Genomic DNA, 23375 nt, shown 5'->3' with positions numbered 1-23375 from the left:
TCAAATATGGGAGAAAGGAATCTGTACTTAAAAAAAAAAAAAAAAAAAGCACTCAATGGCACATTTGACTATAAGTAAACTGTGACATGGTGTGGCGTGAAACTGATAATGGCGTTCGTCGGGCATGGGGGATTAGCTCAAGTGGTAGAGCGCTCGCTTAGCATGCGAGAGGTAGCGGGATCGATGCCCGCATTCTCCAATACAATCTTTGGATTCCTTTTTCAGTTGGCCGAGTGAATTGTTTATGCCACCTGCTCGTGGCACACACGTCCAAACCTTGAAGACTTTCAACAATGGCTAAATCAATCCTTCGATAGCTCAGCTGGTAGAGCGGAGGACTGTAGATCTAAATTAGCAATCCTTAGGTCGCTGGTTCAATTCCGGCTCGAAGGAAGTTTTGTGTATTCTATCAGATGTTTTCAACCTTCTGGCAAATACCAGACAGCTATGCTCTTTCTGGACATGTAGACAGAAACACAACCGGAAAGTTTTTTCTCCAGTTTGCCTTGTGAATTCAAAACTTAGGCAGCAACAGTGCTTTTACTTTATGGAGATGCTGAGCACCAATGTGAAAACGTCTTCAACTGTAGCATGCTACCCAAGCAAAAGGAACCAACGTCCCTGGGTGGACTCGAACCACCAACCTTTCGGTTAACAGCCGAACGCGCTAACCGATTGCGCCACAGAGACACAAACGCCTGCCGAACTTTCGTCTAACAGCCGGACGCACCCACCAGTTTTAACCGGAACCTTAAACAATGGTCAGACACCATTTCCTCTAATGATTTTCAACAATAATATGACACAAGAAAGCAAAAAAAAACAAAGAAACAATTGCAGAACCCCAGGAGTACTCTAGTCGCCAACAAATATGTAATGGCTGAAAATTTACATGTCATCGACCTGAACACAAACAGTCATTAGAATTTTACTCTGTACATCTGTTAACACAAGCAGAGTGGCGCAGCGGAAGCGTGCTGGGCCCATAACCCAGAGGTCGATGGATCGAAACCATCCTCTGCTAAATTGTGCTGCATTGCATCTTTTTCTACAAACTAGCTAAGTTTTTTTTCACTTCCCCATTTTGGTTCTCTATATACAGAGAAATGGTTTGCTAGAAAATTGCTCGACTGTATTTGTAGACCATAATTCACATTGTGAAACCCAGCGGTCAATGGATTGAAACCAACCTCTTCTAAATAGTTGTGTTTTATAAACTTCATCATTGCATATCAACTGAACTTTTCTGTCAACAGCAAACGTGTCTCGGATCAAAAACACTAGTCAAAATCCTAAATCCCAGTACAACTCGTGCCAAAGGACCAGAAGGAGATTCGCGACCTCTCAGCAGAAACCATTTTCTATATTCAAACCAAACCATAAAAGATCAATCTTTTCGCTTGGGATTGTGCTGCATTACAACTTTTTTCTACAAACTAGGTAAGTTTTTTTTCATTCCCCCAGTTTGGTTCTCTATATACAGAGAAATGGTTTACTAGAAAATTGCTCGACTGTATTTGTAGGCCATAATTCACATTGTGAAACCCAGCGGTCGATGGATCGAAACCAACCTCTGCTAAATAGTTGTGTTTTATAAACTTCATCATTGCATATCAACTGAACTTTTCTGTCAACAGCAAACGTGTCTCGGATCAAAAACACTAGTCAAAATCCTAAATCCCAGTACAATTCGTGCCAAAGGACCAGAAGGAGATTCGCGACCTCTCAGCATTTTCTATATTCAAACCAAACCATAAAAGGTCAATCTTTTTGCTTGGGATTGTGCTGCATTACAACTTTTTTCTACAAACTAGGTAAGTTTTTTTCACTCCTCAGTCTGGTTCTCTACATACATAGAAATGGTTTGCTAGAAAATTGCCCGACTGTATTTGTAGGCCATAATTCACATTGTGAAACCCAGCGGTCGATGGATCGAAACCAACCTCTGCTAAATAGTTGTGATTTATAAACTTCATCATTGCATATCAACTGAACTTTTCTGTCAACAGCAAACGTGTCTCGGATCAAAAACACTAGTCAAAATCCTAAATCCCAGTACAACTCGTGCCAAAGGACCAGAAGGAGATTCGCGACCTCTCAGCATTTTCTATATTCAAACCAAACCATAAAAGGTCAATCTTTTTGCTTGGGATTGTGCTGCATTACAACTTTTTTCTACAAACTAGGTAAGTTTTTTTTACTCCCCCAGTCTGGTTCTCTACATACGTAGAAATGGTTTGCTAGAAAATTGCTCGACTTTATTTGTAGGCCATAATTCACATTGTGAACTCCGTAGATGTTCTTCAAATATGGGAGAAAGGAATCTTTATTTAAAAAAAAAAAAAAAAAAAGCACTCAATGGCACATTTGACTATAAGTAAACTGTGACATGGTGTGGTGTGAAACTGATAATGGCGTTCGTCGGGCATGGGGGATTAGCTCAAGTGGTAGAGCGCTCGCTTAGCATGCGAGAGGTAGCGGGATCGATGCCCGCATTCTCCAATACAATCTTTGGATTCCTTTTTCAGTTGGCCGAGTGAATTGTTTTTGCCACCTGCTCGTGGCACACACGTCTAAACCTTGAAGACTTTCAACAATGGCTAAATCAAGCCTTCGATAGCTCAGCTGGTAGAGCGGAGGACTGTAGATCTAAATTAGCAATCCTTAGGTCGCTGGTTCAATTCCGGCTCGAAGGAAGTTTTGTGTATTCTATCAGATGTTTTCAACCTTCTGGCAAATACCAGACAGCTATGCTCTTTCTGGACATGTAGACAGAAACACAACCGGAAAGTTTTTTCTCCAGTTTGCCTTGTGAATTCAAAACTTAGGCAGCAACAGTGCTTTTACTTTATGGAGATGCTGAGCACCAATGTGAAAACGTCTTCAACTGTAGCATGCTACCCAAGCAAAAGGAACCAACGTCCCTGGGTGGACTCGAACCACCAACCTTTCGGTTAACAGCCGAACGCGCTAAACGATTGCGCCACAGAGACACAAACGCCTGCCGAACTTTCGTCTAACAGCCGGACGCACCCACCAGTTTTAACCGGAACCTTAAACAATGGTCAGACACCATTTCCTCTAATGATTTTCAACAATAATATGACACAAGAAAGCAAAAAAAAACAAAGAAACAATTGCAGAACCCCAGGAGTACTCTAGTCGCCAACAAATATGTAATGGCTGAAAATTTACATGTCATCGACATGAACACAAACAGTCATTAGAATTTTACTCTGTACATCTGTTAACATAAGCAGAGTGGCGCAGCGGAAGCGTGCTGGGCCCATAACCCAGAGGTCGATGGATCGAAACCATAGTTGTGTTTTATAAACTTCATCATTGCATATCAACTGAACTTTTCTGTCAACAGCAAACGTGTCTCGGATCAAAAACACTAGTCAAAATCCTAAATCCCAGTACAACTCGTGCCAAAGGACCAGAAGGAGATTCGCGACCTCTCAGCATTTTCTATATTCAAACCAAACCATAAAAGGTCAATCTTTTTGCTTGGGATTGTGCTGCATTACAACTTTTTTCTACAAACTAGGTAAGTTTTTTTTACTCCCCCAGTCTGGTTCTCTACATACATAGAAATGGTTTGCTAGAAAATTGCCCGACTGTATTTGTAGGCCATAATTCACATTGTGAAACCCAGCGGTCGATGGATCGAAACCAACCTCTGCTAAATAGTTGTGATTTATAAACTTCATCATTGCATATCAACTGAACTTTTCTGTCAACAGCAAACGTGTCTCGGATCAAAAACACTAGTCAAAATCCTAAATCCCAGCACAACTCGTGCCAAAGGACCAGAAGGAGATTCGCGACCTCTCAGCATTTTCTATATTCAAACCAAACCATAAAAGGTCAATCTTTTTGCTTGGGATTGTGCTGCATTACAACTTTTTTCTACAAACTAGGTAAGTTTTTTTTACTCCCCCAGTCTGGTTCTCTACATACGTAGAAATGGTTTGCTAGAAAATTGCTCGACTTTATTTGTAGGCCATAATTCACATTGTGAACTCCGTAGATGTTCTTCAAATATGGGAGAAAGGAATCTGTACTTAAAAAAAAAAAAAAAAAAAAAAAAAAAAGCACTCAATGGCACATTTGACTATAAGTAAACTGTGACATGGTGTGGCGTGAAACTGATAATGGCGTTCGTCGGGCATGGGGGATTAGCTCAAGTGGTAGAGCGCTCGCTTAGCATGCGAGAGGTAGCGGGATCGATGCCCGCATTCTCCAATACAATCTTTGGATTCCTTTTTCAGTTGGCCGAGTGAATTGTTTATGCCACCTGCTCGTGGCACACACGTCCAAACCTTGAAGACTTTCAACAATGGCTAAATCAAGCCTTCGATAGCTCAGCTGGTAGAGCGGAGGACTGTAGATCTAAATTAGCAATCCTTAGGTCGCTGGTTCAATTCCGGCTCGAAGGAAGTTTTGTGTATTCTATCAGATGTTTTCAACCTTCTGGCAAATACCAGACAGCTATGCTCTTTCTGGACATGTAGACAGAAACACAACCGGAAAGTTTTTTCTCCAGTTTGCCTTGTGAATTCAAAACTTAGGCAGCAACAGTGCTTTTACTTTATGGAGATGCTGAGCACCAATGTGAAAACGTCTTCAACTGTAGCATGCTACCCAAGCAAAAGGAACCAACGTCCCTGGGTGGACTCGAACCACCAACCTTTCGGTTAACAGCCGAACGCGCTAACCGATTGCGCCACAGAGACACAAACGCCTGCCGAACTTTCGTCTAACAGCCGGACGCACCCACCAGTTTTAACCGGAACCTTAAACAATGGTCAGACACCATTTCCTCTAATGATTTTCAACAATATGACACAAGAAAGCAAAAAAAAACAAAGAAACAATTGCAGAACCCCAGGAGTACTCTAGTCGCCAACAAATATGTAATGGCTGAAAATTTACATGTCATCGACATGAACACAAACAGTCATTAGAATTTTACTCTGTACATCTGTTAACACAAGCAGAGTGGCGCAGCGGAAGCGTGCTGGGCCCATAACCCAGAGGTCGATGGATCGAAACCATCCTCTGCTAAATTGTGCTGCATTGCATCTTTTTCTACAAACTAGCTAAGTTTTTTTTCACTTCCCCATTTTGGTTCTCTATATACAGAGAAATGGTTTGCTAGAAAATTGCTCGACTGTATTTGTAGACCATAATTCACATTGTGAAACCCAGCGGTCAATGGATTGAAACCAACCTCTGCTAAATAGTTGTGTTTTATAAACTTCATCATTGCATATCAACTGAACTTTTCTGTCAACAGCAAACGTGTCTCGGATCAAAAACACTAGTCAAAATCCTAAATCCCAGTACAACTCGTGCCAAAGGACCAGAAGGAGATTCGCGACCTCTCAGCATTTTCTATATTCAAACCAAACCATAAAAGATCAATCTTTTCGCTTGGGATTGTGCTGCATTACAACTTTTTTCTACAAACTAGGTAAGTTTTTTTTCATTCCCCCAGTTTGGTTCTCTATATACAGAGAAATGGTTTACTAGAAAATTGCTCGACTGTATTTGTAGGCCATAATTCACATTGTGAAACCCAGCGGTCGATGGATCGAAACCAACCTCTGCTAAATAGTTGTGTTTTATAAACTTCATCATTGCATATCAACTGAACTTTTCTGTCAACAGCAAACGTGTCTCGGATCAAAAACACTAGTCAAAATCCTAAATCCCAGTACAACTCGTGCCAAAGGACCAGAAGGAGATTCGCGACCTCTCAGCATTTTCTATATTCAAACCAAACCATAAAAGGTCAATCTTTTTGCTTGGGATTGTGCTGCATTACAACTTTTTTCTACAAACTAGGTAAGTTTTTTTTACTCCCCCAGTCTGGTTCTCTACATACATAGAAATGGTTTGCTAGAAAATTGCCCGACTGTATTTGTAGGCCATAATTCACATTGTGAAACCCAGCGGTCGATGGATCGAAACCAACCTCTGCTAAATAGTTGTGATTTATAAACTTCATCATTGCATATCAACTGAACTTTTCTGTCAACAGCAAACGTGTCTCGGATCAAAAACACTAGTCAAAATCCTAAATCCCAGTACAACTCGTGCCAAAGGACCAGAAGGAGATTTGCGACCTCTCAGCATTTTCTATATTCAAACCAAACCATAAAAGGTCAATCTTTTTGCTTGGGATTGTGCTGCATTACAACTTTTTTCTACAAACTAGGTAAGTTTTTTTTACTCCCCCAGTCTGGTTCTCTACATACATAGAAATGGTTTGCTAGAAAATTGCCCGACTGTATTTGTAGGCCATAATTCACATTGTGAACTACGTAGATGTTCTTCAAATATGGGAGAAAGGAATCTGTACTTAAAAAAAAAAAAAAAAAAAAAAAAAAAAAAAAGCACTCAATGGCACATTTGACTATAAGTAAACTGAAAAGCAAAAAAAAACAAAGAAACAATTGCAGAACCCCAGGAGTACTCTAGTCGCCAACAAATATGTAATGGCTGAAAATTTACATGTCATCGACCTGAACACAAACAGTCATTAGAATTTTACTCTGTACATCTGTTAACACAAGCAGAGTGGCGCAGCGGAAGCGTGCTGGGCCCATAACCCAGAGGTCGATGGATCGAAACCATCCTCTGCTAAATTTTGCTGCATTGCATCTTTTTCTACAAACTAGCTAAGTTTTTTTTCACTTCCCCATTTTGGTTCTCTATATACAGAGAAATGGTTTGCTAGAAAATTGCTCGACTGTATTTGTAGACCATAATTCACATTGTGAAACCCAGCGGTCAATGGATTGAAACCAACCTCCAATAAACTTCATCATTGCATATCAACTGAACTTTTCTGTCAACAGCAAACGTGTCTCGGATCAAAAACACTAGTCAAAATCCTAAATCCCAGTACAACTCGTGCCAAAGGACCAGAAGGAGATTCGCGACCTCTCAGCATTTTCTATATTCAAACCAAACCATAAAAGATCAATCTTTTCGCTTGGGATTGTGCTGCATTACAACTTTTTTCTACAAACTAGGTAAGTTTTTTTTCATTCCCCCAGTTTGGTTCTCTATATACAGAGAAATGGTTTACTAGAAAATTGCTCGACTGTATTTGTAGGCCATAATTCACATTGTGAAACCCAGCGGTCGATGGATCGAAACCAACCTCTGCTAAATAGTTGTGTTTTATAAACTTCATCATTGCATATCAACTGAACTTTTCTGTCAACAGCAAACGTGTCTCGGATCAAAAACACTAGTCAAAATCCTAAATCCCAGTACAACTCGTGCCAAAGGACCAGAAGGAGATTCGCGACCTCTCAGCATTTTCTATATTCAAACCAAACCATAAAAGGTCAATCTTTTTGCTTGGGATTGTGCTGCATTACAACTTTTTTCTACAAACTAGGTAAGTTTTTTTTACTCCCCCAGTCTGGTTCTCTACATACATAGAAATGGTTTACTAGAAAATTGCCCGACTGTATTTGTAGGCCATAATTCACATTGTGAAACCCAGCGGTCGATGGATCGAAACCAACCTCTGCTAAATAGTTGTGTTTTATAAACTTCATCATTGCATATCAACTGAACTTTTCTGTCAACAGCAAACGTGTCTCGGATCAAAAACACTAGTCAAAATCCTAAATCCCAGTACAACTCGTGCCAAAGGACCAGAAGGAGATTCGCGACCTCTCAGCATTTTCTATATTCAAACCAAACCATAAAAGGTCAATCTTTTTGCTTGGGATTGTGCTGCATTACAACTTTTTTCTACAAACTAGGTAAGTTTTTTTTACTCCCCCAGTCTGGTTCTCTACATACATAGAAATGGTTTGCTAGAAAATTGCCCGACTGTATTTGTAGGCCATAATTCACATTGTGAACTCCGTAGATGTTCTTCAAATATGGGAGAAAGGAATCTGTACTTAAAAAAAAAAAAAAAAAAAGCACTCAATGGCACATTTGACTATAAGTAAACTGTGACATGGTGTGGCGTGAAACTGATAATGGCGTTCGTCGGGCATGGGGGATTAGCTCAAGTGGTAGAGCGCTCGCTTAGCATGCGAGAGGTAGCGGGATCGATGCCCGCATTCTCCAATACAATCTTTGGATTCCTTTTTCAGTTGGCCGAGTGAATTGTTTATGCCACCTGCTCGTGGCACACACGTCCAAACCTTGAAGACTTTCAACAATGGCTAAATCAATCCTTCGATAGCTCAGCTGGTAGAGCGGAGGACTGTAGATCTAAATTAGCAATCCTTAGGTCGCTGGTTCAATTCCGGCTCGAAGGAAGTTTTGTGTATTCTATCAGATGTTTTCAACCTTCTGGCAAATACCAGACAGCTATGCTCTTTCTGGACATGTAGACAGAAACACAACCGGAAAGTTTTTTCTCCAGTTTGCCTTGTGAATTCAAAACTTAGGCAGCAACAGTGCTTTTACTTTATGGAGATGCTGAGCACCAATGTGAAAACGTCTTCAACTGTAGCATGCTACCCAAGCAAAAGGAACCAACGTCCCTGGGTGGACTCGAACCACCAACCTTTCGGTTAACAGCCGAACGCGCTAACCGATTGCGCCACAGAGACACAAACGCCTGCCGAACTTTCGTCTAACAGCCGGACGCACCCACCAGTTTTAACCGGAACCTTAAACAATGGTCAGACACCATTTCCTCTAATGATTTTCAACAATAATATGACACAAGAAAGCAAAAAAAAACAAAGAAACAATTGCAGAACCCCAGGAGTACTCTAGTCGCCAACAAATATGTAATGGCTGAAAATTTACATGTCATCGACCTGAACACAAACAGTCATTAGAATTTTACTCTGTACATCTGTTAACACAAGCAGAGTGGCGCAGCGGAAGCGTGCTGGGCCCATAACCCAGAGGTCGATGGATCGAAACCATCCTCTGCTAAATTGTGCTGCATTGCATCTTTTTCTACAAACTAGCTAAGTTTTTTTTCACTTCCCCATTTTGGTTCTCTATATACAGAGAAATGGTTTGCTAGAAAATTGCTCGACTGTATTTGTAGACCATAATTCACATTGTGAAACCCAGCGGTCAATGGATTGAAACCAACCTCTTCTAAATAGTTGTGTTTTATAAACTTCATCATTGCATATCAACTGAACTTTTCTGTCAACAGCAAACGTGTCTCGGATCAAAAACACTAGTCAAAATCCTAAATCCCAGTACAACTCGTGCCAAAGGACCAGAAGGAGATTCGCGACCTCTCAGCAGAAACCATTTTCTATATTCAAACCAAACCATAAAAGATCAATCTTTTCGCTTGGGATTGTGCTGCATTACAACTTTTTTCTACAAACTAGGTAAGTTTTTTTTCATTCCCCCAGTTTGGTTCTCTATATACAGAGAAATGGTTTACTAGAAAATTGCTCGACTGTATTTGTAGGCCATAATTCACATTGTGAAACCCAGCGGTCGATGGATCGAAACCAACCTCTGCTAAATAGTTGTGTTTTATAAACTTCATCATTGCATATCAACTGAACTTTTCTGTCAACAGCAAACGTGTCTCGGATCAAAAACACTAGTCAAAATCCTAAATCCCAGTACAATTCGTGCCAAAGGACCAGAAGGAGATTCGCGACCTCTCAGCATTTTCTATATTCAAACCAAACCATAAAAGGTCAATCTTTTTGCTTGGGATTGTGCTGCATTACAACTTTTTTCTACAAACTAGGTAAGTTTTTTTCACTCCTCAGTCTGGTTCTCTACATACATAGAAATGGTTTGCTAGAAAATTGCCCGACTGTATTTGTAGGCCATAATTCACATTGTGAAACCCAGCGGTCGATGGATCGAAACCAACCTCTGCTAAATAGTTGTGATTTATAAACTTCATCATTGCATATCAACTGAACTTTTCTGTCAACAGCAAACGTGTCTCGGATCAAAAACACTAGTCAAAATCCTAAATCCCAGTACAACTCGTGCCAAAGGACCAGAAGGAGATTCGCGACCTCTCAGCATTTTCTATATTCAAACCAAACCATAAAAGGTCAATCTTTTTGCTTGGGATTGTGCTGCATTACAACTTTTTTCTACAAACTAGGTAAGTTTTTTTTACTCCCCCAGTCTGGTTCTCTACATACGTAGAAATGGTTTGCTAGAAAATTGCTCGACTTTATTTGTAGGCCATAATTCACATTGTGAACTCCGTAGATGTTCTTCAAATATGGGAGAAAGGAATCTGTATTTAAAAAAAAAAAAAAAAAAAGCACTCAATGGCACATTTGACTATAAGTAAACTGTGACATGGTGTGGTGTGAAACTGATAATGGCGTTCGTCGGGCATGGGGGATTAGCTCAAGTGGTAGAGCGCTCGCTTAGCATGCGAGAGGTAGCGGGATCGATGCCCGCATTCTCCAATACAATCTTTGGATTCCTTTTTCAGTTGGCCGAGTGAATTGTTTTTGCCACCTGCTCGTGGCACACACGTCTAAACCTTGAAGACTTTCAACAATGGCTAAATCAAGCCTTCGATAGCTCAGCTGGTAGAGCGGAGGACTGTAGATCTAAATTAGCAATCCTTAGGTCGCTGGTTCAATTCCGGCTCGAAGGAAGTTTTGTGTATTCTATCAGATGTTTTCAACCTTCTGGCAAATACCAGACAGCTATGCTCTTTCTGGACATGTAGACAGAAACACAACCGGAAAGTTTTTTCTCCAGTTTGCCTTGTGAATTCAAAACTTAGGCAGCAACAGTGCTTTTACTTTATGGAGATGCTGAGCACCAATGTGAAAACGTCTTCAACTGTAGCATGCTACCCAAGCAAAAGGAACCAACGTCCCTGGGTGGACTCGAACCACCAACCTTTCGGTTAACAGCCGAACGCGCTAAACGATTGCGCCACAGAGACACAAACGCCTGCCGAACTTTCGTCTAACAGCCGGACGCACCCACCAGTTTTAACCGGAACCTTAAACAATGGTCAGACACCATTTCCTCTAATGATTTTCAACAATAATATGACACAAGAAAGCAAAAAAAAACAAAGAAACAATTGCAGAACCCCAGGAGTACTCTAGTCGCCAACAAATATGTAATGGCTGAAAATTTACATGTCATCGACATGAACACAAACAGTCATTAGAATTTTACTCTGTACATCTGTTAACATAAGCAGAGTGGCGCAGCGGAAGCGTGCTGGGCCCATAACCCAGAGGTCGATGGATCGAAACCATCCTCTGCTAAATTGTGCTGCATTGCATCTTTTTCTACAAACTAGCTAAGTTTTTTTTCACTTCCCCATTTTGGTTCTCTATATACAGAGAAATGGTTTGCTAGAAAATTGCTCGACTGTATTTGTAGACCATAATTCACATTGTGAAACCCAGCGGTCAATGGATTGAAACCAACCTCTGCTAAATAGTTGTGTTTTATAAACTTCATCATTGCATATCAACTGAACTTTTCTGTCAACAGCAAACGTGTCTCGGATCAAAAACACTAGTCAAAATCCTAAATCCCAGTACAACTCGTGCCAAAGGACCAGAAGGAGATTCGCGACCTCTCAGCATTTTCTATATTCAAACCAAACCATAAAAGATCAATCTTTTCGCTTGGGATTGTGCTGCATTACAACTTTTTTCTACAAACTAGGTAAGTTTTTTTTCATTCCCCCAGTTTGGTTCTCTATATACAGAGAAATGGTTTACTAGAAAATTGCACGACTGTATTTGTAGGCCATAATTCACATTGTGAAACCCAGCGGTCAATGGATTGAAACCAACCTCTTCTAAATAGTTGTGTTTTATAAACTTCATCATTGCATATCAACTGAACTTTTCTGTCAACAGCAAACGTGTCTCGGATCAAAAACACTAGTCAAAATCCTAAATCCCAGTACAACTCGTGCCAAAGGACCAGAAGGAGATTCGCGACCTCTCAGCATTTTCTATATTCAAACCAAACCATAAAAGATCAATCTTTTCGCTTGGGATTGTGCTGCATTACAACTTTTTTCTACAAACTAGGTAAGTTTTTTTTCATTCCCCCAGTTTGGTTCTCTATATACAGAGAAATGGTTTACTAGAAAATTGCACGACTGTATTTGTAGGCCATAATTCACATTGTGAAACCCAGCAGTCGATGGATCGAAACCAACCTCTGCTAAATAGTTGTGATTTATAAACTTCATCATTGCATATCAACCGAACTTTTCTGTCAACAGCAAACGTGTCTCGGATCAAAAACACTAGTCAAAATCCTAAATCCCAGTACAACTCGTGCCAAAGGACCAGAAGGAGATTCGCGACCTCTCAGCATTTTCTATATTCAAACCAAACCATAAAAGGTCAATCTTTTTGCTTGGGATTGTGCTGCATTACAACTTTTTTCTACAAACTAGGTAAGTTTTTTTTACTCCCCCAGTCTGGTTCTCTACATACATAGAAATGGTTTGCTAGAAAATTGCCCGACTGTATTTGTAGGCCATAATTCACATTGTGAAACCCAGCGGTCGATGGATCGAAACCAACCTCTGCTAAATAGTTGTGTTTTATAAACTTCATCATTGCATATCAACTGAACTTTTCTGTCAACAGCAAACGTGTCTCGGATCAAAAACACTAGTCAAAATCCTAAATCCCAGTACAACTCGTGCCAAAGGACCAGAAGGAGATTCGCGACCTCTCAGCATTTTCTATTTTCAAACCAAACCATAAAAGGTCAATCTTTTTGCTTGGGATTGTGCTGCATTACAACTTTTTTCTACAAACTAGGTAAGTTTTTTTTACTCCCCCAGTCTGGTTCTCTACATACATAGAAATGGTTTGCTAGAAAATTGCCCGACTGTATTTGTAGGCCATAATTCACATTGTGAACTCCGTAGATGTTCTTCAAATATGGGAGAAAGGAATCTGTACTTAAAAAAAAAAAAAAAAAAAGCACTCAATGGCACATTTGACTATAAGTAAACTGTGACATGGTGTGGCGTGAAACTGATAATGACGTTCGTCGGGCATGGGGGATTAGCTCAAGTGGTAGAGCGCTCGCTTAGCATGCGAGAGGTAGCGGGATCGATGCCCGCATTCTCCAATACAATCTTTGGATGCCTTTTTCAGTTGGCAGAGTAAATTGTTTTTGCCACCTGCTCGTGGCACACACATCCAAACCTTGAAGACTTTCAACAATGGCTAAATCAAGCCTTCGATAGCTCAGCTGGTAGAGCGGAGGACTGTAGATCTAAATTAGCAATCCTTAGGTCGCTGGTTCAATTCCGGCTCGAAGGAAGTTTTGTGTATTCTATCAGATGTTTTCAACCTTCTGGCAAATACCAGACAGCTCTGCTCTTTCTGGACATGTAGACAGAAACACAACCGGAAAGTTTTTTCTCCAGTTTGCCTTGTGAATTCAAATCTTAGGCAGCAACAGTGCTTTTACTTTATGGAGATGCTGAGCACCAATGTGAAAACGTCTTCAACTGTAGCATGCTACCCAAGCAAAAGGAGCCAACGTCCCTGGGTGGACTCGAACCACCAACCTTTCGGTTAACAGCCGAACGCGCTAACCGATTGCGCCACAGAGACACAAACGCCTGCCGAACTTTCGACTAACAGCCGGACGCACCCACCAGTTTTAACAGGAACCTTAAACAATGGTCAGACACCATTTCCTCTAATGATTTTCAACAATAATATGACACAAGAAAGCAAAAAAAAACAAAGAAACAATTGCAGAACCCCAGGAGTACTCTAGTCGCCAACAAATATGTAATGGCTGAAAATTTACGTCATCGACATGAACACAAACAGTCATTAGAATTTTACTCTGTACATCTGTTAACACAAGCAGAGTGGCGCAGCGGAAGCGTGCTGGGCCCATAACCCAGAGGTCGATGGATCGAAACCATCCTCTGCTAAATTGTGCTGCATTGCATCTTTTTCTACAAACTAGCTAAGTTTTTTTTCACTTCCCCATTTTGGTTCTCTATATACAGAGAAATGGTTTGCTAGAAAATTGCTCGACTGTATTTGTAGACCATAATTCACATTGTGAAACCCAGCGGTCAATGGATTGAAACCAACCTCTGCTAAATAGTTGTGTTTTATAAACTTCATCATTGCATATCAACTGAAATTTTCTGTCAACAGCAAACGTGTCTCGGATCAAAAACACTAGTCAAAATCCTAAATCCCAGTACAACTCGTGCCAAAGGACCAGAAGGAGATTCGCGACCTCTCAGCATTTTCTATATTCAAACCAAACCATAAAAGATCAATCTTTTCGCTTGGGATTGTGCTGCATTACAACTTTTTTCTACAAACTAGGTAAGTTTTTTTTCATTCCCCCAGTTTGGTTCTCTATATACAGAGAAATGGTTTACTAGAAAATTGCACGACTGTATTTGTAGGCCATAATTCACATTGTGAAACCCAGCGGTCAATGGATTGAAACCAACCTCTTCTAAATAGTTGTGTTTTATAAACTTCATCATTGCATATCAACTGAACTTTTCTGTCAACAGCAAACGTGTCTCGGATCAAAAACACTAGTCAAAATCCTAAATCCCAGTACAACTCGTGCCAAAGGACCAGAAGGAGATTCGCGACCTCTCAGCATTTTCTATATTCAAACCAAACCATAAAAGATCAATCTTTTCGCTTGGGATTGTGCTGCATTACAACTTTTTTCTACAAACTAGGTAAGTTTTTTTTCATTCCCCCAGTTTGGTTCTCTATATACAGAGAAATGGTTTACTAGAAAATTGCACGACTGTATTTGTAGGCCATAATTCACATTGTGAAACCCAGCGGTCAATGGATTGAAACCAACCTCTTCTAAATAGTTGTGTTTTATAAACTTCATCATTGCATATCAACTGAACTTTTCTGTCAACAGCAAACGTGTCTCGGATCAAAAACACTAGTCAAAATCCTAAATCCCAGTACAACTCGTGCCAAAGGACCAGAAGGAGATTCGCGACCTCTCAGCATTTTCTATATTCAAACCAAACCATAAAAGATCAATCTTTTCGCTTGGGATTGTGCTGCATTACAACTTTTTTCTACAAACTAGGTAAGTTTTTTTTCATTCCCCCAGTTTGGTTCTCTATATACAGAGAAATGGTTTACTAGAAAATTGCTCGACTGTATTTGTAGGCCATAATTCACATTGTGAAACCCAGCGGTCGATGGATCGAAACCAACCTCTGCTAAATAGTTGTGTTTTATAAACTTCATCATTGCATATCAACTGAACTTTTCTGTCAACAGCAAACGTGTCTCGGATCAAAAACACTAGTCAAAATCCTAAATCCCAGTACAACTCGTGCCAAAGGACCAGAAGGAGATTCGCGACCTCTCAGCATTTTCTATATTCAAACCAAACCATAAAAGGTCAATCTTTTTGCTTGGGATTGTGCTGCATTACAACTTTTTTCTACAAACTAGGTAAGTTTTTTTTACTCCCCCAGTCTGGTTCTCTACATACATAGAAATGGTTTGCTAGAAAATTGCCCGACTGTATTTGTAGGCCATAATTCACATTGTGAACTCCGTAGATGTTCTTCAAATATGGGAGAAAGGAATCTGTACTTAAAAAAAAAAAAAAGCACTCAATGGCACATTTGACTATAAGTAAACTGTGACATGGTGTGGCGTGAAACTGATAATGACGTTCGTCGGGCATGGGGGATTAGCTCAAGTGGTAGAGCGCTCGCTTAGCATGCGAGAGGTAGAGGGATCGATGCCCGCATTCTCCAATACAATCTTTGGATGCCTTTTTCAGTTGGCCGAGTGAATTGTTTTTGCCACCTGCTCGTGGCACACACGTCCAAACCTTGAAGACTTTCAACAATGGCTAAATCAAGCCTTCGATAGCTCAGCTGGTAGAGCGGAGGACTGTAGATCTAAATTAGCAATCCTTAGGTCGCTGGTTCAATTCCGGCTCGAAGGAAGTTTTGTGTATTCTATCAGATGTTTTCAACCTTCTGGCAAATACCAGACAGCTATGCTCTTTCTGGACATGTAGACAGAAACACAACCGGAAAGTTTTTTCTCCAGTTTGCCTTGTGAATTCAAAACTTAGGCAGCAACAGTGCTTTTACTTTATGGAGATGCTGAGCACCAATGTGAAAACGTCTTCAACTGTAGCATGCTACCCAAGCAAAAGGAACCAACGTCCCTGGGTGGACTCGAACCACCAACCTTTCGGTTAACAGCCGAACGCGCTAACCGATTGCGCCACAGAGACACAAACGCCTGCCGAACTTTCGTCTAACAGCCGGACGCACCCACCAGTTTTAACCGGAACCTTAAACAATGGTCAGACACCATTTCCTCTAATGATTTTCAACAATAATATGACACAAGAAAGCAAAAAAAAACAAAGAAACAATTGCAGAACCCCAGGAGTACTCTAGTCGCCAACAAATATGTAATGGCTGAAAATTTACATGTCATCGACCTGAACACAAACAGTCATTAGAATTTTACTCTGTACATCTGTTAACACAAGCAGAGTGGCGCAGCGGAAGCGTGCTGGGCCCATAACCCAGAGGTCGATGGATCGAAACCATCCTCTGCTAAATTGTGCTGCATTGCATCTTTTTCTACAAACTAGCTAAGTTTTTTTTCACTTCCCCATTTTGGTTCTCTATATACAGAGAAATGGTTTGCTAGAAAATTGCTCGACTGTATTTGTAGACCATAATTCACATTGTGAAACCCAGCGGTCAATGGATTGAAACCAACCTCTGCTAAATAGTTGTGTTTTATAAACTTCATCATTGCATATCAACTGAACTTTTCTGTCAACAGCAAACGTGTCTCGGATCAAAAACACTAGTCAAAATCCTAAATCCCAGTACAACTCGTGCCAAAGGACCAGAAGGAGATTCGCGACCTCTCAGCATTTTCTATATTCAAACCAAACCATAAAAGATCAATCTTTTCGCTTGGGATTGTGCTGCATTACAACTTTTTTCTACAAACTAGGTAAGTTTTTTTTCATTCCCCCAGTTTGGTTCTCTATATACAGAGAAATGGTTTACTAGAAAATTGCTCGACTGTATTTGTAGGCCATAATTCACATTGTGAAACCCAGCGGTCGATGGATCGAAACCAACCTCTGCTAAATAGTTGTGTTTTATAAACTTCATCATTCCATATCAACTGAACTTTTCTGTCAACAGCAAACGTGTCTCGGATCAAAAACACTAGTCAAAATCCTAAATCGCAGTACAACTCGTGCCAAAGGACCAGAAGGAGATTCGCGACCTCTCAGCATTTTCTATATTCAAACCAAACCATAAAAGGTCAATCTTTTTGCTTGGGATTGTGCTGCATTACAACTTTTTTCTACAAACTAGGTAAGTTTTTTTTACTCCCCCAGTCTGGTTCTCTACATACATAGAAATGGTTTGCTAGAAAATTGCCCGACTGTATTTGTAGGCCATAATTCACATTGTGAAACCCAGCGGTCGATGGATCGAAACCAACCTCTGCTAAATAGTTGTGATTTATAAACTTCATCATTGCATATCAACTGAACTTTTCTATCAACAGCAAACGTGTCTCGGATCAAAAACACTAGTCAAAATCCTAAACCTGCTAATCCTCTGCTAAATTGTGCTGCATTGCATCTTTTTCTACAAACTAGCTAAGTTTTTTTTCACTTCCCCAGTTTGGTTCTCTATATACAGAGAAATGGTTTGCTAGAAAATTGCTCGACTGTATTTGTAGACCATAATTCACATTGTGAAACCCAGCGGTCAATGGATTGAAACCAACCTCTGCTAAATAGTTGTGTTTTATAAACTTCATCATTGCATATCAACTGAACTTTTCTGTCAACAGCAAACGTGTCTCGGATCAAAAACACTAGTCAAAATCCTAAATCCCAGTACAACTCGTGCCAAAGGACCAGAAGGAGATTCGCGACCTCTCAGCATTTTCTATATTCAAACCAAACCATAAAAGATCAATCTTTTTGCTTGGGATTGTGCTGCATTACAACTTTTTTCTACAAACTAGGTAAGTTTTTTTTCACTCCCCCAGTTTGGTTCTCTATATACAGAGAAATGGTTTACTAGAAAATTGCTCGACTGTATTTGTAGGCCATAATTCACATTGTGAAACCCAGCGGTCGATGGATCGAAACCAACCTCTGCTAAATAGTTGTGTTTTATAAACTTCATCATTGCATATCAACTGAACTTTTCTGTCAACAGCAAACGTGTCTCGGATCAAAAACACTAGTCAAAATCCTAAATCCCAGTACAACTCATGCCAAAGGACCAGAAGGAGATTCGCGACCTCTCAGCATTTTCTATATTCAAACCAAACCATAAAAGGTCAATCTTTTTGCTTGGGATTGTGCTGCATTACAACTTTTTTCTACAAACTAGGTAAGTTTTTTTTACTCCCCCAGTCTGGTTCTCTACATACATAGAAATGGTTTGCTAGAAAATTGCTCGACTGTATTTGTAGGCCATAATTCACATTGTGAACTCCGTAGATGTTCTTCAAATATGGGAGAAAGGAATCTGTACTTAAAAAAAAAAAAAAAGAAAAAAAAAAAAAAAAGCACTCAATGGCACATTTGACTATAAGTAAACTGTGACATGGTGTGGCGTGAAACTGATAATGGCGTTTGTCGGGCATGGGGGATTAGCTCAAGTGGTAGAGCGCTCACTTAGCATGCGAGAGGCATCTTTGGATGCCTTTTTCAGTTGGCCGAGTGAATTGTTTTTGCCACCTGCTCGTGGCACACACGTCCAAACCTTGAAGACTTTCAACAATGGCTAAATCAAGCCTTCGATAGCTCAGCTGGTAGAGCGGAGGACTGTAGATCTAAATTAGCAATCCTTAGGTCGCTGGTTCAATTCCGGCTCGAAGGAAGTTTTGTGTATTCTATCAGATGTTTTCAACCTTCTGGCAAATACCAGACAGCTATGCTCTTTCTGGACATGTAGACAGAAACACAACCGGAAAGTTTTTTCTCCAGTTTGCCTTGTGAATTCAAAACTTAGGCAGCAACAGTGCTTTTACTTTATGGAGATGCTGAGCACCAATGTGAAAACGTCTTCAACTGTAGCATGCTACCCAAGCAAAAGGAACCAACGTCCCTGGGTGGACTCGAACCACCAACCTTTCGGTTAACAGCCGAACGCGCTAACCGATTGCGCCACAGAGACACAAACGCCTGCCGAACTTTCGTCTAACAGCCGGACGCACCCACCAGTTTTAACCGGAACCTTAAACAATGGTCAGACACCATTTCCTCTAATGATTTTCAACAATAATATGACACAAGAAAGCAAAAAAAAACAAAGAAACAATTGCAGAACCCCAGGAGTACTCTAGTCGCCAACAAATATGTAATGGCTGAAAATTTACATGTCATCGACCTGAACACAAACAGTCATTAGAATTTTACTCTGTACATCTGTTAACACAAGCAGAGTGGCGCAGCGGAAGCGTGCTGGGCCCATAACCCAGAGGTCGATGGATCGAAACCATCCTCTGCTAAATTGTGCTGCATTGCATCTTTTTCTACAAACTAGCTAAGTTTTTTTTCACTTCCCCATTTTGGTTCTCTATATACAGAGAAATGGTTTGCTAGAAAATTGCTCGACTGTATTTGTAGACCATAATTCACATTGTGAAACCCAGCGGTCAATGGATTGAAACCAACCTCTGCTAAATAGTTGTGTTTTATAAACTTCATCATTGCATATCAACTGAACTTTTCTGTCAACAGCAAACGTGTCTCGGATCAAAAACACTAGTCAAAATCCTAAATCCCAGTACAACTCGTGCCAAAGGACCAGAAGGAGATTCGCGACCTCTCAGCATTTTCTATATTCAAACCAAACCATAAAAGATCAATCTTTTCGCTTGGGATTGTGCTGCATTACAACTTTTTTCTACAAACTAGGTAAGTTTTTTTTCATTCCCCCAGTTTGGTTCTCTATATACAGAGAAATGGTTTACTAGAAAATTGCTCGACTGTATTTGTAGGCCATAATTCACATTGTGAAACCCAGCGGTCGATGGATCGAAACCAACCTCTGCTAAATAGTTGTGTTTTATAAACTTCATCATTGCATATCAACTGAACTTTTCTGTCAACAGCAAACGTGTCTCGGATCAAAAACACTAGTCAAAATCCTAAATCGCAGTACAACTCGTGCCAAAGGACCAGAAGGAGATTCGCGACCTCTCAGCATTTTCTATATTCAAACCAAACCATAAAAGGTCAATCTTTTTGCTTGGGATTGTGCTGCATTACAACTTTTTTCTACAAACTAGGTAAGTTTTTTTTACTCCCCCAGTCTGGTTCTCTACATACATAGAAATGGTTTGCTAGAAAATTGCCCGACTGTATTTGTAGGCCATAATTCACATTGTGAAACCCAGCGGTCGATGGATCGAAACCAACCTCTGCTAAATAGTTGTGATTTATAAACTTCATCATTGCATATCAACTGAACTTTTCTATCAACAGCAAACGTGTCTCGGATCAAAAACACTAGTCAAAATCCTAAACCTGCTAATCCTCTGCTAAATTGTGCTGCATTGCATCTTTTTCTACAAACTAGCTAAGTTTTTTTTCACTTCCCCAGTTTGGTTCTCTATATACAGAGAAATGGTTTGCTAGAAAATTGCTCGACTGTATTTGTAGACCATAATTCACATTGTGAAACCCAGCGGTCAATGGATTGAAACCAACCTCTGCTAAATAGTTGTGTTTTATAAACTTCATCATTGCATATCAACTGAACTTTTCTGTCAACAGCAAACGTGTCTCGGATCAAAAACACTAGTCAAAATCCTAAATCCCAGTACAACTCGTGCCAAAGGACCAGAAGGAGATTCGCGACCTCTCAGCATTTTCTATATTCAAACCAAACCATAAAAGATCAATCTTTTTGCTTGGGATTGTGCTGCATTACAACTTTTTTCTACAAACTAGGTAAGTTTTTTTTCACTCCCCCAGTTTGGTTCTCTATATACAGAGAAATGGTTTACTAGAAAATTGCTCGACTGTATTTGTAGGCCATAATTCACATTGTGAAACCCAGCGGTCGATGGATCGAAACCAACCTCTGCTAAATAGTTGTGTTTTATAAACTTCATCATTGCATATCAACTGAACTTTTCTGTCAACAGCAAACGTGTCTCGGATCAAAAACACTAGTCAAAATCCTAAATCCCAGTACAACTCATGCCAAAGGACCAGAAGGAGATTCGCGACCTCTCAGCATTTTCTATATTCAAACCAAACCATAAAAGGTCAATCTTTTTGCTTGGGATTGTGCTGCATTACAACTTTTTTCTACAAACTAGGTAAGTTTTTTTTACTCCCCCAGTCTGGTTCTCTACATACATAGAAATGGTTTGCTAGAAAATTGCTCGACTGTATTTGTAGGCCATAATTCACATTGTGAACTCCGTAGATGTTCTTCAAATATGGGAGAAAGGAATCTGTACTTAAAAAAAAAAAAAAAGAAAAAAAAAAAAAAAAGCACTCAATGGCACATTTGACTATAAGTAAACTGTGACATGGTGTGGCGTGAAACTGATAATGGCGTTTGTCGGGCATGGGGGATTAGCTCAAGTGGTAGAGCGCTCACTTAGCATGCGAGAGGCATCTTTGGATGCCTTTTTCAGTTGGCCGAGTGAATTGTTTTTGCCACCTGCTCGTGGCACACACGTCCAAACCTTGAAGACTTTCAACAATGGCTAAATCAAGCCTTGGATAGCTCAGCTGGTAGAGCGGAGGACTGTAGATCTAAATTAGCAAATCCTTAGGTCGCTGGTTCAATTCTGGCTCGAAGGAAGTTTTGTGTATTCTATCAGATGTTTTCAACCTTCTGGCAAATACCAGACAGCTATGCTCTTTCTGGACATGTAGACAGAAACACAACCGGAAAGTTTTTTCTCCAGTTTGCCTTGTGAATTCAAAACTTAGGCAGCAACAGTGCTTTTACTTTATGGAGATGCTGAGCACCAATGTGAAAACGTCTTCAACTGTAGCATGCTACCCAAGCAAAAGGAACCAACGTCCCTGGGTGGACTCGAACCACCAACCTTTCGGTTAACAGCTGAACGCGCTAACCGATTGCGCCACAGAGACACAAACGCCTGCCGAACTTTCGTCTAACAGCCGGACGCACCCACCAGTTTTAACCGGAACCTTAAACAATGGTCAGACACCATTTCCTCTAATGATTTTCAACAATAATATGACACAAGAAAGCAAAAAAAAACAAAGAAACAATTGCAGAACCCCAGGAGTACTCTAGTCGCCAACAAATATGTAATGGCTGAAAATTTACATGTCATCGACCTGAACACAAACAGTCATTAGAATTTTACTCTGTACATCTGTTAACACAAGCAGAGTGGCGCAGCGGAAGCGTGCTGGGCCCATAACCCAGAGGTCGATGGATCGAAACCATCCTCTGCTAAATTGTGCTGCATTGCATCTTTTTCTACAAACTAGCTAAGTTTTTTTTCACTTCCCCATTTTGGTTCTCTATATACAGAGAAATGGTTTGCTAGAAAATTGCTCGACTGTATTTGTAGACCATAATTCACATTGTGAAACCCAGCGGTCAATGGATTGAAACCAACCTCTGCTAAATAGTTGTGTTTTATAAACTTCATCATTGCATATCAACTGAACTTTTCTGTCAACAGCAAACGTGTCTCGGATCAAAAACACTAGTCAAAATCCTAAATCCCAGTACAACTCGTGCCAAAGGACCAGAAGGAGATTCGCGACCTCTCAGCATTTTCTATATTCAAACCAAACCATAAAAGATCAATCTTTTCGCTTGGGATTGTGCTGCATTACAACTTTTTTCTACAAACTAGGTAAGTTTTTTTTCATTCCCCCAGTTTGGTTCTCTATATACAGAGAAATGGTTTACTAGAAAATTGCTCGACTGTATTTGTAGGCCATAATTCACATTGTGAAACCCAGCGGTCGATGGATCGAAACCAACCTCTGCTAAATAGTTGTGTTTTATAAACTTCATCATTGCATATCAACTGAACTTTTCTGTCAACAGCAAACGTGTCTCGGATCAAAAACACTAGTCAAAATCCTAAATCGCAGTACAACTCGTGCCAAAGGACCAGAAGGAGATTCGCGACCTCTCAGCATTTTCTATATTCAAACCAAACCATAAAAGGTCAATCTTTTTGCTTGGGATTGTGCTGCATTACAACTTTTTTCTACAAACTAGGTAAGTTTTTTTTACTCCCCCAGTCTGGTTCTCTACATACATAGAAATGGTTTGCTAGAAAATTGCCCGACTGTATTTGTAGGCCATAATTCACATTGTGAATCCCAGCGGTCGATGGATCGAAACCAAC

General features: G+C 40.3%; 14 non-coding genes across 14 annotated transcripts; all 14 read left to right on the top strand.

The window, feature by feature from the left end:
• The first annotated feature begins 126 nt into the window (after positions 1-126).
• TRNAA-AGC (transfer RNA alanine (anticodon AGC)) lies at positions 127-199 on the top strand. Its single transcript has one exon. It is a non-coding gene; the product is annotated as a tRNA-Ala (tRNA).
• Positions 200-307: 108 nt separating this feature from the next.
• TRNAY-GUA (transfer RNA tyrosine (anticodon GUA)) lies at positions 308-393 on the top strand. Its single transcript is given in 2 exon segments — positions 308-344; positions 358-393. It is a non-coding gene; the product is annotated as a tRNA-Tyr (tRNA).
• A 2036-nt stretch (positions 394-2429) lies between these two features.
• Positions 2430-2502, top strand: TRNAA-AGC (transfer RNA alanine (anticodon AGC)). The gene has a single exon. It is a non-coding gene; the product is annotated as a tRNA-Ala (tRNA).
• Positions 2503-2610: 108 nt separating this feature from the next.
• Positions 2611-2696, top strand: TRNAY-GUA (transfer RNA tyrosine (anticodon GUA)). Its single transcript is given in 2 exon segments — positions 2611-2647; positions 2661-2696. It is a non-coding gene; the product is annotated as a tRNA-Tyr (tRNA).
• Positions 2697-4175: 1479 nt separating this feature from the next.
• Positions 4176-4248, top strand: TRNAA-AGC (transfer RNA alanine (anticodon AGC)). The gene has a single exon. It is a non-coding gene; the product is annotated as a tRNA-Ala (tRNA).
• A 108-nt stretch (positions 4249-4356) lies between these two features.
• Positions 4357-4442, top strand: TRNAY-GUA (transfer RNA tyrosine (anticodon GUA)). Its single transcript is given in 2 exon segments — positions 4357-4393; positions 4407-4442. It is a non-coding gene; the product is annotated as a tRNA-Tyr (tRNA).
• Positions 4443-8036: 3594 nt separating this feature from the next.
• TRNAA-AGC (transfer RNA alanine (anticodon AGC)) lies at positions 8037-8109 on the top strand. Its single transcript has one exon. It is a non-coding gene; the product is annotated as a tRNA-Ala (tRNA).
• Positions 8110-8217: 108 nt separating this feature from the next.
• TRNAY-GUA (transfer RNA tyrosine (anticodon GUA)) lies at positions 8218-8303 on the top strand. Its single transcript is given in 2 exon segments — positions 8218-8254; positions 8268-8303. It is a non-coding gene; the product is annotated as a tRNA-Tyr (tRNA).
• Positions 8304-10339: 2036 nt separating this feature from the next.
• Positions 10340-10412, top strand: TRNAA-AGC (transfer RNA alanine (anticodon AGC)). Its single transcript has one exon. It is a non-coding gene; the product is annotated as a tRNA-Ala (tRNA).
• A 108-nt stretch (positions 10413-10520) lies between these two features.
• On the top strand, positions 10521-10606 carry TRNAY-GUA (transfer RNA tyrosine (anticodon GUA)). Its single transcript is given in 2 exon segments — positions 10521-10557; positions 10571-10606. It is a non-coding gene; the product is annotated as a tRNA-Tyr (tRNA).
• A 2404-nt stretch (positions 10607-13010) lies between these two features.
• TRNAA-AGC (transfer RNA alanine (anticodon AGC)) lies at positions 13011-13083 on the top strand. The gene has a single exon. It is a non-coding gene; the product is annotated as a tRNA-Ala (tRNA).
• A 108-nt stretch (positions 13084-13191) lies between these two features.
• On the top strand, positions 13192-13277 carry TRNAY-GUA (transfer RNA tyrosine (anticodon GUA)). Its single transcript is given in 2 exon segments — positions 13192-13228; positions 13242-13277. It is a non-coding gene; the product is annotated as a tRNA-Tyr (tRNA).
• A 2579-nt stretch (positions 13278-15856) lies between these two features.
• Positions 15857-15942, top strand: TRNAY-GUA (transfer RNA tyrosine (anticodon GUA)). The gene is given in 2 exon segments: positions 15857-15893; positions 15907-15942. It is a non-coding gene; the product is annotated as a tRNA-Tyr (tRNA).
• A 2858-nt stretch (positions 15943-18800) lies between these two features.
• On the top strand, positions 18801-18886 carry TRNAY-GUA (transfer RNA tyrosine (anticodon GUA)). Its single transcript is given in 2 exon segments — positions 18801-18837; positions 18851-18886. It is a non-coding gene; the product is annotated as a tRNA-Tyr (tRNA).
• The last annotated feature ends 4489 nt before the right edge of the window (positions 18887-23375 follow it).

Source organism: Dendrobates tinctorius, unplaced genomic scaffold (genome assembly GCF_039654945.1).
Source record: "Dendrobates tinctorius isolate UK_male_01 unplaced genomic scaffold, ASM3965494v1 ptg000251l, whole genome shotgun sequence".
Taxonomy (NCBI): domain Eukaryota; kingdom Metazoa; phylum Chordata; class Amphibia; order Anura; family Dendrobatidae; genus Dendrobates; species Dendrobates tinctorius.
Note: the sequence above shows the minus strand (reverse complement) of the source record. Positions and strands in the feature narration are given on the sequence as shown.